Raw genomic sequence first — 6435 nt, 5'->3', positions numbered from 1 at the left:
GGATGGGTTTTTTTTTGAGGGGGGGAGGGGGGTGGAGGAGCCAAGAGATGCGTTTGATTCCCCGATTTATTTATTTATTTATTTATTTATTTATTTATTTGCTGGAGAGGAGGGTGGGCAGCCACATTTCCCAATTAGCCCAATCAAGCTGGAGATCCTAGGTGTCAGTAGTGAGTAGGAGTGAGGGAAGGCACCGGGAGAAATCAAGGAAGCCCGAATGCTGCTGTAGGAGAGCGGCGGCAGCGCTCGCAGCCCCATCCCCGTCCTCATCCCCGTCCCCTGCAAACTTCGGGACGAGGCAAAGAGGCTTCAGATCCCAATTCTCCAGTGGAGACGGCCCGTTTCGCTTTCTCCCCTCTCCCAGAGGTGGGTGGGCTCGGTGAAAGGAGGAGCGAGCGGCCACAGGAAAAAAAAAAAAAAAAGAAAAAAAAAGAAAGAAAAATAGAGAGAGAGAGAGAACAATCATATAAAGGGATTTGTAAAAAAATATTGTTATTATCAATCCCTGTGCTGGCGTTGCCTCCCTTCCACACCTCTCCGGCTTTATTATTATTATTAATATATATATATGGTTTTTGTTGGTTTCTTTTTTTTCGGAAGAGGGGTGTGTGTGCGTGTGTGCGGCTGTTTGCAAAAGAGCCTCGGGTGTCAAAGCCCGCTCCTCAGCCACCATTGGAGAGGAGGAGGGCTGGGGAGGGAGGAAGGGCTGGCGAGACAGCCGCAGTGCGAGCCCTCCCCGGCGGGCGGACAGCGGTGCGGCGGCCGCGGAGCGGGGAGCGGAGCCGGGTATGGCCCCGTAGCGCATCCCCCGCCCGCTCTGCTCGGCTGCTCGTCCTCCTCCCCCCCTTCGCCCCCCCCACCCCCCCCTCGCTGATTTAAAGGCTGGAGGAGGAGGAGGAGGAGGGAGGGGGGTGATTTGGGGAAGAGAAGGAGGGTGTAGTGTGGAAGGAGGGTGGGGGGGTTGGAGGGGAGTGAAAACTGGAGCTGTGTTCCCCCCCCCCCCGCTTCTCTGGGCGAGCCAGACACGGTTTGCCCAGTGCAGAGAGAGGGGCTCCTCCGTGTTCCGCCTCCGTGGAGTATTTGGGATTGGAGAGAGACACACGCACACGCACACACACACACAGAGACCATCTGCAGTGTCAATGCGGCGCCTGCTCTGAAGACTGAAGTGGGGGGAAAGGAGAGGGGAAAAAGAATAATATATATATTTATATATATAAACCCACCTAAAAGCAAGCGAGGAGCTTTCCCAGGTAAGGAACCTCCCGCCCTGCTCGGGCAGCGGGGATCGGAGGGGAGGATGCCCCGGGAGGGGCTGCAGCGGTACCTGCCCTATGCACCTGGAACGGCTGGGGGGGGGCTCGAGGGGAAACCCCACCGCCTCTCCCCACCCATAGGGCCGTGGGAAGGGGGTCAGAGCCGGCGGGCGGGGACCCCCTGCGAACAGCGGGGCTGAACCGGGGGCTGCTGGGCACAGCCCCTCCGGGCTGGGAAGGATGCTGGAGGGTCGCTGCGGGGAGCCCCCAGGATTCTCCATCCTCCGCACCCTCAGAGCGAAGGGAACGCGCTGCCCGCTGTCCCCCCATCCCCCCCCCCCCCCCCCCCCCCCCCGCCTCCACACCCGCGTCCTCGGTGGTTTTCCTCCCTTTGCACAAAGCTCAACTTTTCTCCCCGAAGGAAGGAGCTCCGGCGTCGCAGCTCCTGGCTACTCCCGGCAGCGGTTTTCCTCCTCCCGGGGGGGTTATTTTCCTCCCTCCGTGCCCCATTGCCACCTCCGGGCTGGAGGCATTTGCAAACTTTTCCCGACGAGGCTTCAGCTGGAGGCAGAGCCCTTTTCTCAGGGAAGATCGGATCCTCCCGGGTGACCGATGGGGACAGGGGCCACCCCCGGTGGGGAACACCTGAGCGAGAAGGGGGTGATCCCAATCATTTCCCTTCCTTCGAGGTGCTGGGGACTTCGGCTGCCTAAATCCCGGCTGCGGAATCGGTGCTGATAAACCCTCCTCCCCTCCCTCCGTGCATGTGTGTGTGTGTGTGCTGCAACCGAAACCTGCGTATTGATGCTCTCCGTTTATCAGACATATGCCCCTAAATGATGTAGACAAGGAGAAGTGATCTAAACACCGAGCTGCACATGGTTTTGGTGGAAATATAATACTCCAGCAGCAGATGAGTTCCTCCCAGATAAACAAACCCACTTGCTCAGCCCCAGCAGGGCTAAGTGCTGTTTGGGTTTGGAGCGGCTGCATGTGGCTGCTCCATCTCCAGCCCAGAGGAAACCCTCCTCCTGGGGCCCCATCTGCTCCTGGCTCAGGGTAGGAACTCAGCCTTCACCACGTCGGACCCAAAGGATTTGGCTTCGTGGAAGTGACCAGGTGGGAAGCTTGCGGCCGCGCTCCTCTCCCTGTAAACTTCCACCCCACGTCTGCTCTGCTTCACCCTCCAGCCACGCCAGGCAGTTCATTGGAAACACACCTGATTTTTCATGGCTTCCTTCCGACATCGGGATGCGAGGTTTTTGGGCAGGGCGAGGATGCTCAAGTCCAGGGTAGAGTGACAGAGAGAGGGAGGTTTGGACCTGGGCTGCCAGCGATGCTCCTAGGGGAACAGTGATGGTGTGAGGGGATTTTTTGCAGCCTTTTGGAGTCTTATTTTGAGCATGCACAAATATTTCAGAAGGCATAAAGCATGCTAACTTCTTTATCTGCCTTCTGCTTCACCTGGGTCTTAATTATAGGAGCTGGTTAAATCCGCGAGCGGGTGGGACTGCTGGAGCATGGGGTCTCTGTGATTTTAATTACAGCGTGTGCCTCCCGTTGTGAGATTAGGTGCTTCCCTCCCCTAGCTGAGCCACTGCTTTAAGGTTTCAGGGATGAGAGCTGCGCTTTAAGTGTGTGTTTGTTTGTTTGTGCGTGGGACCCTTTGCCGGAGCCAGGCTTCAAGCAGAGCAACAGATGTGTGCCTGCTTTCCGTGCACAGCCAGGTTGTAACATGCAACCCCACCATGAAAGTCAGGGATTTTCTTCCATCCCCTGCCCAGACCCATCCTCTGTGGAGGTGTCTCCTTTCCTGGAGGACCACTCTGAGCCTTTTCCTTCCCATCCCTTCTTCCATGCGTGGCGCCGGGCGATCTCGATACGATGCAAAATAGATGACAGCTGCATGATCTAAGCGTTGTTTATATCCAAGACGGGTGTTTTAGAATACAGCCTGATGATCAATCACAGTGCTGTTGGGAAGCTTTCTCTTGATGATCGTTGCTGCCTGGTAGGCGCTGAAGGCTGCCGTTAAATCAGTGAGCCTGGCCAGCGGAGGGCTGAGTGCTAGCGTGAATCCTAAGAGAGATGCTGAACTTCTCCACTGGGAGAGGAAATATCCAAGCTTTCACCTGCCAGCCTGCGTTGCTGTGTTCGCAGTGCTAGACAGCCCCATGGCTGCGGCACAGTGAAGCTGGGGAGGCAGCAGTTTCAGCAGGCAGATCCCGGGGGGCAGCAGGAAGGCAGAGAGGAGGGGAGAGGAGGAGGGATGCTGGAGCCCCTTTTGTACTGCCTTTCTGCTTTTCCTGAATTGCTTTGTCTCCTGATTTCCTTCATGCAGTGCAATGCAACCTGCTTCCTTCATGGAGTGCCGAGCTTTGATTTGAGTGTTTGTGAGCCCGAGGATGAAAAGCTTTGCAAGGTCTTAGGATGCTCAGGTGTATTGAGGGTTAACACTGCATAGGAATTAATTTCATATTTGAAAGTGAACTCTGAAAATCTTTCTAAGAAGCAGAGAATGATGCTGGCATGGTGAGCTCATGTTCTACTCACTAGCATTCGGATCCTGCACTGGGAGGGTGTTAGAGCTTTTGAGTTTTGGAGCTAGCAGTGCCAAAGTTTGTGGCTTGGCTTTGCGTGTAGACATTTTCAGGCACGGTGACTTTCCTACGATCATCTGTCCTGGGAATCTCTTGGCTCTTCTTCGTTTATTTGTCATAATACCCCTGTAAAGTGAAGTCTCACATTGCTGATGGCAACTGAAACCCAGCGTCACCCTGCACTGCAGCAGTGATGGGTCTCCAAAGCCTCATGTCCTACCCCTCCCCAGCTAAGAACGCATTATTTGGGGGTATTTGGATTGGTTCCCATTGTAAAACCCTCAAATGTCTTGGCGCTTAAAAAATAAGATAAAATAAAAGCCCTTTCTGCTTCCCACCAGAGTTGAACAGAGACTTCAGAGGGCTCTTTCTGACTCCTTCCTTATGGCTTGCAAGGCTCCGTTAATGGACATCAGCCCCTCCAGGCGCCCAAGGCTACGAGACTTCCCGTCTGCACTGAGTCTGGGCAGCACTGCTGACTTACTGCAGGATGTTAGTGGTGGGCGTGCTTCCATGCATGGCTGTCATCAGGCTGAAAAGCACTTTATATCCCTTAGGTTGGAGTTCTCAAGAAGCCTACATTAAAAAAAAAAGAAAAAAGAAAAAAAAAAGATCCTAACAGCACGAAGCAGAAGTACATACACAGGGCTCTCCAGATGTTTTTCACTCATTTCTCTGCCAAAAAAAAAAAAAAAAAGGGAAACTGAGGCACAGAGAGGCAGGAGGCTCCGTCTGAGCCCCATTTACTGGTGGGACTCCTCACTCACTACCATGAAATACAGGCTGAGCCCCAAACAGTCCTTGATGTGAGAGCAGTGAGTGGTCTGCTGCCCTTTAGTCTGTGCTTCAACAGCCAAAAGTAATGCATGGTCAGAACAAGACATTGTTAAGACTGAAATTTTTGCAATTCAGATGACAGATAGATGCTTAAGAATGAGAAAAGCTCATCCTGGGTGAGCACATGGACCATGGGGCAGCTGTGTTCCCATGAACTTTGGTTTCCGTGTTTGAAATTGTGTGTAAAATGTTTTTAATAACCCTTGGAAATGAGGCAATCATTGCAAAATTGAGGTGTGTTGTGATGCTGACAGTCTGCATGGTGATTTTCTGGAACTGGCATTCCTCTTTGTGGTGGTTTTTTGATTCATCCCACTAGAGATGTCTGTCTTTCTTTGTTTTTCATTAGTATGCTTTGTCAAGTTTGTTTTTTCTTTGCTTGGTCATATCTGGAGGAATTTCTTTATTATGAGAGTGTTCAGGTGCTGGAACAGGCTGCCCAGAGAGGCTATGGATGCCCTGTCCCTGCAGGTGTTCAAGGCCAGGTTGGATGGGGCCCTGGTCAGCCTGGTCTGGTATTAAATGTGGAGGTTGGCAGCCTTGCCTCGGCTGGGGGTTTGGAGCTTGATGAACCTTGAAGTTCCTTCCAACCCAAGCCATTGATTCTATGATTCTATGGTATAATATGCTACACCAGATCTGAGTTTCCAAGACTGTGTCCTGCATCAGCAATTGGAGCCAGTGTGGTTGGTATATGTCCTGTAACTTTGAATGGGTATCATTCGCCTTGGAAACCCAATGGCCATCTCATTTTACCATTTGAGTAGCTCTAATCGGTAGAATCATCAAATTATTCCAGTTGGAAAAGATCCTTAAAGGCTACCTAGTCCAACTCCCCTGCAATGAATGGGGATAGCTAGATCAGGTTGAATTGATGTCTTTTGCCTTGGAAATCCAATGGCCATCTTATTTCAGACATCTCTCAATCTATGCTCCACATTTCATTGGTGTCATTTTCAAAGGCGATACGCAGAGCAGTGTTCCCATGGAAGAAGCCCATTCTTTGCTGAAGTTATGGCATTCTCAACTGTTTCCATTGCAAATGCTAATATCTTTAGAAGACACCCAGTGCTTGGGACTGGAGAGCCTGAAGGCTTGAGCAGGATCATGAATTGGGCTGAAACCTCCATCCCCACTGTGGTGCATATCAACAAGTAGCTTTCTACTTCTTTGGACTAGATGATCTTAGTGGTCTTTTCCAACCTTAATGATTCCATTCTAGAGAAATTCACTAGAAAGAGAGGTCATCTGCAACCTCTGCAAACTCCAGGCCGTGCTGCCAGTGAGTGTGTTTTAAATCTCACATGCCATGAAAACAAATCCTGACCCCAAAAACAGGAGGCTGATTTTCTTTCTTACAGGAATAAAAGAAAACCACAGCTGAGTGAGGCCGGATCTGCACCGGTGACCCAGAAGGGAGACCTCACGTTGCCATCTCTCCCAGCTTTCATGCCTCACCTCCAAGTTCCACCCCAGCTGCCTTATCCGTACATGAGTGTTCTGCTGGGGCTTTCCCAACAAGCTATAAACTATAAATTTACAGGAGCTGGCTGGCACTTGAATCTCCCTTGTCCTTCTGACAGGGTGAATGTGTAGATCTGATGCAGATAATATGGGATAGGTTTCCATTACAGGCATTTGCATGATGTATACTCATACACTTCCCCTTCTTTGAAGGTTGTGCAGAGGGACAGGGAATAAATCTTGATGCCTGGTGAACTCTCACAGCCAATACCGCATCA

General features: G+C 51.7%; 1 protein-coding gene across 8 annotated transcripts in view; it reads left to right on the top strand.

The window, feature by feature from the left end:
• Nucleotides 1-932: 932 nt before the first annotated feature.
• PLXNA4 (plexin A4) overlaps nucleotides 933-6435 on the top strand; it is a 445689-nt gene continuing 440186 nt past the window's right edge. For 7 of the 8 annotated variants that reach the window (XM_052680712.1, XM_052680716.1, XM_052680715.1 and 4 more), the window contains exon 1: nucleotides 933-1253. The gene's annotated coding sequence lies outside the window, so the exon portion shown is untranslated. Of the gene's footprint in view, nucleotides 1254-2064; nucleotides 2376-6435 lie in introns of those variants that run through there. The other variant, XM_052680714.1, reaches the window with a different exon arrangement.

The sequence above is a fragment of the Tympanuchus pallidicinctus genome, unplaced genomic scaffold (genome assembly GCF_026119805.1).
Source record: "Tympanuchus pallidicinctus isolate F22 unplaced genomic scaffold, pur_lepc_1.0 scaffold19, whole genome shotgun sequence".
Taxonomy (NCBI): Eukaryota; Metazoa; Chordata; class Aves; order Galliformes; family Phasianidae; genus Tympanuchus; species Tympanuchus pallidicinctus.
This window is presented reverse-complemented; position numbering and strand designations above follow the sequence as displayed.